Source organism: Marmota flaviventris, chromosome 12, assembly GCF_047511675.1.
Source record: "Marmota flaviventris isolate mMarFla1 chromosome 12, mMarFla1.hap1, whole genome shotgun sequence".
NCBI classification, from domain to species: domain Eukaryota; kingdom Metazoa; phylum Chordata; class Mammalia; order Rodentia; family Sciuridae; genus Marmota; species Marmota flaviventris.
Window position 1 is genome coordinate 1967570 of NC_092509.1, and position 10810 is coordinate 1978379.

At 35.3% G+C, this 10810-nt stretch overlaps 1 long non-coding RNA gene across 1 annotated transcript in view; it reads left to right on the forward strand.

Annotated features, from left to right (window-relative positions):
• Nucleotides 1–8991, forward strand: part of LOC139707894 (uncharacterized) — a 52473-nt gene extending 43482 nt beyond the window's left edge. Inside the window, exon 4 of the long non-coding RNA XR_011709284.1 lies at nt 8918–8991. This is a non-coding gene — a long non-coding RNA (uncharacterized lncRNA). The remainder of the gene's footprint in view (nt 1–8917) is intronic.
• The last annotated feature ends 1819 nt before the right edge of the window (nt 8992–10810 follow it).

Consider the following 10810-nt stretch of genomic DNA (forward strand, 5'->3'; position numbering starts at 1 on the left):
GTCTACAAAACAAAACAATACTCCTTGCATAAAGCAGAGGATTTGTGATAGTCTCAAATTAAAAATAGTTTCACATCTGTGGCTGCTGTGTAGGGGCTCATATCAAAAAAGCAATGTTTGGGGCTCAAGCAGTTGAAAGAAGATGTGAGGAACTTTTTTTATTTATTTTTTACCATGTGATTTTTAATTTTTTTTTTTAGTCATACATGACAGCAGAATGTATTTTGACATATACATACATGGAATGTACATACATCAATCATATTGTCTATTCTGCTGCCCTTTCTATCCTCCCTACTCCTGCCCTCCTGTTCCATCCTTTCTCTTTATTCAATCTAATGTGACACACTGCCACAGTCTGTCTGGGCACAAATAACTAAGCCGCCACAAAAGCCTTGTAGGCTCAAACAGCAAGTCTTTATTCCCGAACTCTCACTGACTCTCTACACACACTTCTCGGAAACACACAACACACTCCCTCCACTGGGCTCCGTGTGCCAATTCTTCCTGAACACCCCCCCCCACCCCCTCACCCCCGCGAGAACTCAACTGGAACTCCAAAGTAGCAGGTGCCCAAGGCAGCAGGATCTGCCCTAATCCTGGAACTGCCCTATTCCTGAAGCAGGGTCACCTTTCAACCATTCCCTCTAGCAAAATGCCAGGTGTCATTCCAACTAAACTGTGGCTCTCAACAACACACTTTTTTTTTCTTTTTCTCATCACAACATCATATATGTATTCTGTATAACAATGAGGTCCTCCTTCCATCTTCCATGCAACTCCCCTTCTCCTTCTTTTTCCCTCCCACCTCTCTTCCTATTTAGTGGTAGTCTTCTTCTCATGCTCTTCTTCCCTATCCCATTTTGAGTCATCCCTCTTATATCAGAGAAGACATTCAGCATTTATTTTTTTTAGGATTGGCTAACTTCACTTAGCATAATCTGTTCTAATTCCATCCATTTGCCTGAAAAAATCCATGATCTTGTTATTTTTTAGTGCTTTGTAATATTCCATTGTGTACAAATGCCACATTTTTTTAATCCATTCATCTACTGAAGGGCATCTAGGTTGGTTACACATTCTAGCTATTGTGAATTGTGCTGCTATAAATATTGATGTGGCTGTGTCCCTGTAGTATGCTCTTTTTAGGTCTTTTAGGTATAGTATGAGAAGGGGAATAGCTGGGTCAAATGGTGGGTTCATTTCCAGCCTTCCAAGGAATCTTCATACTGATTTCCAAATTGACTGCACCAATTTGCAGTGCCACCAGCAACATATGAGTGTATCTCCCCCCGCCCCATCCTCGCCAGCAATTATTGTTGTTTGACTTCATAATGGCTGCCATTCTTATTGGAGTGAGATGGTATCTTATAGTAGTTTTAATTTGCATTTCTCTGATTGCTAGAGATGGTGAGCATTTTTTCATGTATTTGTTGATTGATTCTATATCCTCTTCTGAGAAGTTTCTGTTCAAATCCTTGGCCCATTTGTTGATTGGGTTATTTGCTTTTTTGTTGTTTAACTTTTTAAGTTCTTTGTATACTCTAGAGATTAGAGCTTTATCTGATGTTTGAGGGGTAAAAATTTGTTCCCAGGGTGTAGGCTCCCTATTCACCAGATGTGAGGAACTTTTCAGATGGTAGGCTTGCTGCTTCTGAAGGCAGTAATAGCCCATAACCAGCCTCTAGCTTCTATCCCTCAGCCCCCAAAGTTATTAAATAGAATTTTTTTATGCAGGTCAGACAAAGAAGGCATATCAACAACATTTGACTAATGTAAGAGCATGCTCACACACAAATGTTTTTGACCCTGAGTACATACATTGAATCTGAGTGTTTATGACCTTGGCTACTTTCTAAAAACATAGCCCTCTGGAAGCTGTACTAACACAGTTGGTCTTTTTGGTCTTTTTTTGGCCCCAAATGCCTCATGGAATTGAGCATTTTACAACTTCTACTGTAAGGAGCAATGCTAACCTCACCATTTATAGGGTGCAACACAAAATGCTGTTTATCTCTAATTCTAACATACAAAAAATAATAATCTTGCTCTCTTGATACCTGGGTAAATTTTTTTTTAAGTCCATCAGTTCTGGTTAACAGGTAAAATAGGTTAAACTTTGATACCTGGGCTGGCCATGCCAGTTGTTCATTGGAGCCATTGGCTACTGTTGTTTCTTTTTATGCATCATCCAATGACTGGACTTGAAGGCCTTTATCCTTCTTCTCTAGAGACTCAACATCACAATGGGGAAGGTTGATAGGTATTTTCAAAATACAGAGATCTTACTCTACTGGATGTATTTTGGATTCCTAGACCTCTTGACTATCTTGCAATTCCTCATTCTGGTAGTCTCTCATACACTTGCATCAGTTTTTGCTCTCAGATCTATAGAAACCATTCATCCCATGGCCAGAGCAGCTGCACATGACTCATTTGCCTACTTACCCAAATCATCTATGCCACTGCTGCCACTTTTTTCTTTGGCCAGGGGCTGGGGCCTAGGCTTCAACACTTAATTGACACTTCAACTTGCAGGGTTCATGTTTGCCCATAGTGCAGTCAGAATCCTTATTTCTGCTTACAAGGAACTAATCCCATTATATCACAACTCTCCATAGGAGTCCACTGTAATAGGACTGAGGCAACTAGGTGTTGTATGCTTTTAGGTGTCCATAGGTGCCACCACTCCCCTAACAACCTCTGTTAATCTATCAGGACTGAGATATCTCTCACCTACAAATATCCTAAAGACTTTGCCAGTTGCTGTGTGGATGTTGAGACCCAGGATGTAAAATTTGGGTCTCTAGCAATTGAGAGATGTGAGGCAGAGTTGGCAGTGTGGTCATGCTTATGCAAAAAAAACAGAATAGCTCCCAGACAGCCCAGAACCTTCAGCCCTTAGATTCCTGCATCATTCCATAGGACTTTTCATATATAGGACAGAAAACAAAGGTGAATGGTCAATATTTTACATAATGAACACATGCTCAAAAGAAAATGTTTATGACAATGAATGAATACACTAAATCAGGGTATTTATTACTTCAATAAATAATAATAATAATAATAATAATAATAATAATAATAATAACAACAGCAACAGCAACAACAACAATAACCTGTTGGAAGCATCAACAATAGAGTAGCTATAGCCATGTTGGGCCTTTCCAATCATCCACACTTTTAGGATTCATCATCAAAAAATCTACACACCTGAAGTCTTCTGCAATGATCTATTAGCAAGGAAGTAAGAGCTCTGCATCCACAGGCCACAAAAAATACACTGTATTGTGATATGACTAGAACACAATCCCCCTGCCTAGGATTACTAAAAGCATTGTCCAGATATTATTCTGACAAGCTCATCATTCTTTCAACTTATCATTGATCAACTGCTGTGTGGCTGCAACTAAAGATGTAATATATATTGAAGTAATACTGATATTATTTTGGTGATCTAGAATATGCATACAACTGGATATGGCAGAAATCCATTCCTGTGCTGCTGTTAACAAACCAAGTGCCATGTGGTTTTGCAACACAACTTTTTGTATTTGATATTTTTCTTTATTAACTAGAGATAGAGCCTGCTTTGTATGATTTAAGATTTGGCTGTGTACTCTATCTTATTCACCAAGGATACATAAAAAAATAACAAAAAAATACCTCATCCTCTTTAGTTTAAAATTTTATTTATCATATAGTCTTTTCTTTAGCTATAACCACACCTTAATTTTCCATAGGCTGTAAGGTTTGAACCTAGTATCCTAATAATGCCAGCAGAAAAACCAGAAGTTCAAATATATTGAATAATCTTTTAAAATTAAATAAAAGTTTAGGCAGTAAAAAAAAAATGTCTGGATAGAATGGAGATCAACAGACTGTTGACTATAATAGATAATGTTACCTTCAATATACATTGAAATATTGGTTTCAATATTTAAACCTTAGGAAATAAGCTAGAATTAACAAAGGGGTGATTTTAACAGCTGTTTTTATGCTTAGCATTTCAATTTTGCCTGTTAATTTCATAAACCAGGAAACAAGAGCCAATATTGTAATACATGTCTGTAATTTCAGTGACTCAAGAGGCTGAGGAAGAAGGATTTTAAGTTCAAGGCTAGTCTCAGCAACTCAGTGGGACCTTAAGCATCTTAGTGAGAACTTGGCTTGTCTTTAAAAACAAATGGGCTGGAGATGCGATTTGTGATAAAGTGTTCTGAGTCCAGTCCTTGGTACAAAAAAAAAATTCTGCTTTTGTGTGCCACTATCTAACTTCTAAGACAATAATGAAAGATTTATAAGATCAATTTTTTGGTCCCTTCTTTTCTTTTCTTTTATTTGGTACTTGGAATTAAACTCAGGGGAATTGAGCCACATCCCCAAACATATTTTGTATGACATTTAGAGACAATGTCTCACTGAGTTGCTTAAGGCCTCACTTTTGCTGATGCTGGCTTTGAGCTCACAATACACCTGTCTCAGCCTCCCAAGGTACTGGGATTACAATTGTGCACCAACAGGTCCAGCTCTCTTCTTGTATTTAAAGAAAAACATGCTAAAGTTTTGGTAGGAAAATAGTATATGTTAAATTGAGTTAAAATAGTTGTCTTTGTAATGATTAGTTTTATTTATGCACATGCTATTTTATGTGCTTTTGTAAATTTTTATTTAGTTTGTGATAAGTTCCACATATTTTCCTTGAAATCCATTATACATGTGATGTATTTAACAGATGTAACTTCAGTATAATACTTATGTGGTATTTTGTACTCTAATTAAACCAAAAATCTTTCTGGGCTCCAGAAACCATTTTTTCTCAAACTTTATTATTTTTTTCTTTTCTGAATCATTTCCTCTTTCCTCCTAGGCCTCCTATTTCTACTGTATTGACAAGTATACCTCTAGTCTTATGGTATCACATACTTGTACACTGTCATGGTACACACATACTATAATTTCTACAGGTTTAGGCTGCTTGGTGAGGAGTATTTCATATATATATATATATGCCTTAGCCTCACAATCCAATGGGATTAGAGGTGTGTGCCATGGAACCTGGTTCTATTTTATTTTTATATTGAAATATATATTACTTCTGAAAATAATTTATTCTTGATATTAAGAAAGCATAGAATACCATTTTCCCCCACAAATAACTCCCCCTTTTTTTGGGAAAAGATGTCAGTAGTGCCAGATGTATAATTTATTAATGTCTAAATGGCAAGTGTATTATTATTATTATTATTATTATTATTATTATTATTATGCTATGTATTAGTTACAAAACTTTATCTGTTCATATTATTATAAGGTATATACTCTTTTCTATAACTTCATAGCATACATCATTGTGTATCAAAATGACCTTTTGGGGGTTGGGAGGTGAGGGGAGGGATCATGGGGTTAGACATGATGGTGGAATATGATGTATATTGTTATATAAAGTATATGTATAAAGAAGTGAATTCATGTAAATATAATTTGTATAAAACCATAGAAATGAAAAATTGTGCTCTATATGTGTAATAAGAATTGTAATGCATTCTGTTGTCATATAATTAAAAATATTTAAAAATTAAAGATAAATGATGGTATTATGTTCTGACTGAAAATAAGTACTACTACTTTTAAAAATTGAAAAAAAAAAAAAAAAGATCTGCTCATCAGTTGCAAACTTTATAAAGTACAAAATGTATCCTGAACTTTTGGTAATACATAAACCTAGATGTAGGTATTTATAGTGTCAGCAAAATTTAAAAAAAATTACTGTAGAGTTCATTTTTTGCAATGTACACTCATAATTATATGAGATGCATTTTGTACATATACATGTATACTACCATTATATATAATTAATAAATGATTACTACATCTCACATTAACTACATTTATTTCAAATTAATTTGTTTTTTGAAAGCACCAATATATGACACTATTTGATATATACACTTGGTGTTCTTCAAATTTGTCACTTTTATGTATTATGTTCTTTTTTATTCTCCTTTTTATAGAATTTCTTTTTCCAAATTATTGAGATTAATGAATTTTAAACAATTCAGTTTAACAGTGCAGTCTGTAGATTCTCTTTTTTAACCTAAGACAAAATACATCCCAATTTTAATAGGCTTATTGTTGTGTATATATAACACCCTTACCTGACCTTACTCTGGACTATTGATATCTGGGTGGAGGGGATCTCAAAGTGATCCATGGAAAAGGCAGAACAGGGATGGATCAGGATGTGAGATTAGTGGATACTGAGTATATAGTAGTGAGTATTTATGAAAAAGTATTTGTGGAATAGGTACGGGTAGAGAAAAAAGTGCTGTGAAGGAAAGAAGGAAAGAATGACCAGCTCAAGAGTTCAGATTTAAAAAGTCTAATGGTGGATCAATGGTAGTATGAGGGTAAAGGGTAATTTCATTGGAGGCAGAAATAAGGTAGAAGTGAAAGAAGAAGGTAACTCTGGCACAGTCCCCAAGAGAAGAAAGAGTCAAATGAACACTACCCTCTACCCTCTATATTCATTATATATATATATATATCAAACTTCTATAACATTAGATTAAAGTCAGCCAGCCTCAGCAACTTAGTGAGGCTCTAAGAAAAATAGTGAAACCCTTTTTCTTTAAAGAATAATTTATTAAAGGCTGAGAGTGTTTCTTAGTAAAAAAGCATTTCTGATTTCAATTTGTCATGAGAGAGAGAGAGAGAGAGAGAGAGAGAGAGAGAGAGAGAGAGAGAGATCTTGAAAAAATAAAAAAAAGTAATCAGTGACAGTCTTAGTGTCAAGGATGTAAATAATTTAAAAGTAATAGTGAGCTGCTTGGAAAACTCATATAGGTTATTAACTACTGCTTGGGAAGTTAGTATACTCTCCAAAATATAAAAGTGAGAGAGGAATTCTTTATTAAAGTGTATATAAGAAAAAAGAGGACTTTTGACAGAGCTTTTAGTTGATCCAGACTGGGTCAACTTTAGTGGGTGATTAGGATTCTGCAAAGATGATAAATACTTGAGTTATTTGGAATAATGTGATTTTATCTAGTCTTCATAAATGAAGATTGAGGTCTAATATAAAGCATGCTTGGTAAAGGAAAAACATTTCAATGAAAAGTAAATGTATGAATAAACACATATAACAATATTTAACCAAAAGTCAACATTCAGAATATTTATGCAATTATGTAATCACCAGTAATGTAAAAACAATGACAACTAAAGAAAAAGTGAATTAATAAAAAAACAAATTATTAAGGTAATGAATGAATTAATTAATGAATAGCTAACAAGTGCAAAGATGTAATGTGACTGGAATTGTCAAAATCAGCTTGTAGCCATGAAAAAATGTAAAGGTACATAGAAATGGTGTTTTACTACTTACTGAGACATACCCTATGAACTATAAATTCCACTCCTAGGTGGGAAGAGTTGAACAGAGAACCCATTCACCTGGCTCTCTCACTTGGGAACTGTGCAAAAAATTACCTTTTTCTTTCCCTCAAATTTTATTGCTGCTTCCAAGAACACTACCCTCTATATTCACGCTATCATTATAGACTTGTAGCATGTGAACCCCTCTACTGTTGAAGTTTTTCTTGTTTTTTTCATTGCTCTTTTTCTCCCTACCCCCATATCATCCACCAATACTTATTTTGATTAGCAAAATCTACATACTCAGCAATCACCAGTCTTATATCTTACTATATTCATTTCCTACCTTGTGCATGACCACTTTGAGATCCCCTACATCAAAACATCTATAGTCCAAAGTGATCAGAATGGGGGTAAAATTTGCAGAATATTAAAGGTCAGTAATACAACAAGAAATCTATTTATTCACAAATTGCTTTAACCCTATAAACAGTTATAAGTGTCAATAAATTTTTCTCTGGGCTAGGTCCTATTATTGGAAGAAAACTTTGCCTTAAAATAACCCCATACAGAGACATTTAATGCAATTAAAAGGCTAATAATAATAATGATGATGATGATAATAATAATAATAATAATAATAATAATAATAATAAGTGAGTGAGGTGGGGAGGATTTCAGGGTTGTGAAGCATAACTGTAATATAAGTTACTTGAAAGGACATCACAGGAGAATTTTATACACTGTCTGAAGAAATATATGTATATATTATTTATAAAAGTGTTTATGAGTTCTGTAGTGAGGGTGCACCAGTGCAATACACATTCTTTTTTTTTCTTGAAAAAAAAAAAAAAAAAATATATATATATATATATATATATATATATATATATATATATATATATATATATATATATATATATATTGTAAATGGACACAGTATCATTAATAGTTTGTTTGTTGGCTTTTAAAAAATATTTATTTTTAGTTTTTGGTGGACACAACATCTTTGTTTGTATGTGGTGCTGAGGATCAAACCTGGGCCACCCACATGCCAGGCGAGTGCACTACTGCTTGAGCCACATCCCCTCTTGGGTGGCTTTTTAATGCGGTGCTGGGTGTTCAACCCAGTATCTCACGCAGGCTAGGGAAGTTCTCTACCACTGATCCATAACCCTAGTCCCCAAAGTCCTTTACTTAATTTTTTTTTTCCTTTGGTGGGGGGAGAGTTTATGCGTGTAGTGCAGGGGATTGAATCCATGGCCTTATATCAGCAAAACAAGCACTCTACTGACTAAGCTATATTCTCAGCCCTGATCTGTAGTCAGTTAACAATGACAATGGAGCAGCCTGTCATTCAGACTTTGATTCTGTGCCCATTTGGCTCAGGTTGGAGGCAGTGCCTGAAGCCTTGACCAATCAGTCACTTAGGTGAGAACTGTCCAATCCTCACACAGCCAGTGATGAGGGGGAGGGCTTCCACAATCTTCTGTTCCCTTGGTGTCTGGAACCCGCCATTTTTAAAATCTTTTTGTAGGCTTCTGTCCTGGATCCAGAGCCCAGGTGTCTGTGCTATGCAGAATCTGAAAACAAACCACAGGGAGAGCGCTGAGAACCCTGAGAGCCAGGAGATGGTAAGTGTGCCTTGTTATATTGAGACTGCATAGGAAGGTGGCTTAAAGCTGACAGGAGTGGCAATGGTGGAAACTGGCAGTCATGGCTATGGACTCCTCCTGGTTCTCTCCAGAGTCTTGTGGCCAGAGGGTCTCTCTGGGGTAGCTTAGCCTTCACCTTCCTCTGACTAGTCTAGTGAGGCTTAGACCAGCAGTTGAAAACCTGGGCATTTTGTTCCATAATTGTATGGTGTTTTCAGCTTCTTTCTAAAGCCCTTTGTGGGCTTCCATGTGCCATGAGTCCAGCATGTCTCCAAATTGCATAGTGAAGACTGAGATAATTATCAAGAGAGAACTCCAAATCCATTTATTGTATTCATGCATGAGAGAGGCTGTTAATTTTAGGGCTTGTTACTCATGAGGGTTTGTTTGTTTATTTATTATTATTATTATTATTATTATTATTATTATTATTATTATTATTATTTGTGTGTGTGTGTGTGTGTGTGTGTGTGTGTGTTGTTTTCTTTTTGGTACCAGAAATTCAACCCGGAGTTGTTCGTCCACTGATTCACATTCCCACCCATTTTTTAATATTTTTATTTAGAGACAGGGTCCCTTTGAATTTCTTAGGGCCTCACAAATTTCATGATGCTGGCTTTTAACTCATTCTCTTCATGAGTCCTGAGATTTTTAAATGTAGCAGAAGCAGTATCTCAAATCCAGAACAAAAATCTGAAATCCAGAACTTCAGTGTAGCTCTCCATAGGTCTCAGAATAAACCCCTAGTTTTCTAGCTCTCTGTTCACATATCCAAATCTAGGGTTCTCTTTTCACAGAGATTAAATATAAAATAGAACAGATAGTATAATGACCATGTAATGTGGATAATGGGCCTCACTCAAACACACCTGGTGGCTAACTGAAAGATGTTATTGAGCACCAATAAGGCCTATTTCAAATGTAAAAGGCCTTGAAGCCAACTTGTGGGAACACCTTCAACAAAGTCCTTTGTCCCAGGGGTGATTCCTGATTGAATTTGAAGAAAAAAGGATGGGTCACAAAAGAATGAATGTGAACCCATATGGTAGTCAGGATGCCTTTTTCAAAGCCTATTCTAAATGCATTATGCTCCATGTTCTGCCCTAAACCATCTGTAAACTTCTAAGATGGTACACAAAAATGAGTTTTTTTCTTTTTTCTGGTATCATTCCTCCCTCATACCACATGGTAGGCATTCTATTCTTCTTGCTTAAATAGATTTTTTTTCTTCAAAATTTATGAGACAAGCACCCAGATTCAATTGGCAAACTGAGAAATTTTGGTTCATCTCAAAACTCCACATTCAGCATTATTGATCATTATTTTCCCATGTTTTATTTCAAAGGTATGCATAATTTATAATGTTTTTCTTCAAGAACTGGAGGACATTTTTAAAAGATTTAATTTATCATTCTGAGATTTTTCTCATGAGAAGAAAGCAGAATAAAATTAGGTGACATTAAAAAGAATGAATCTCTCCTAAATGAGGTTTATGTGTCCCAATTAAGGATTTTTCAAAACTGTAATGGGTCATCAATTGAGGGTTTATTTATTTATTAATTTGTTTGTTTGTTTATTTATTTATGGTCAGACATTCTGGGGTTGTGGCTCAGTGATAGAGCACTCACCTAGCACGTACAAGGTCCTGGGTTCGATCCTCAGCACCACATAAAATTAAGTTAATAAATAAATAAATAAATAAAAAACCAACAAAAACATTTCAGGAAACTTTTTTATTCTGGTGTGGCAGAAAAAAATAAAAGTGGGACTAACTT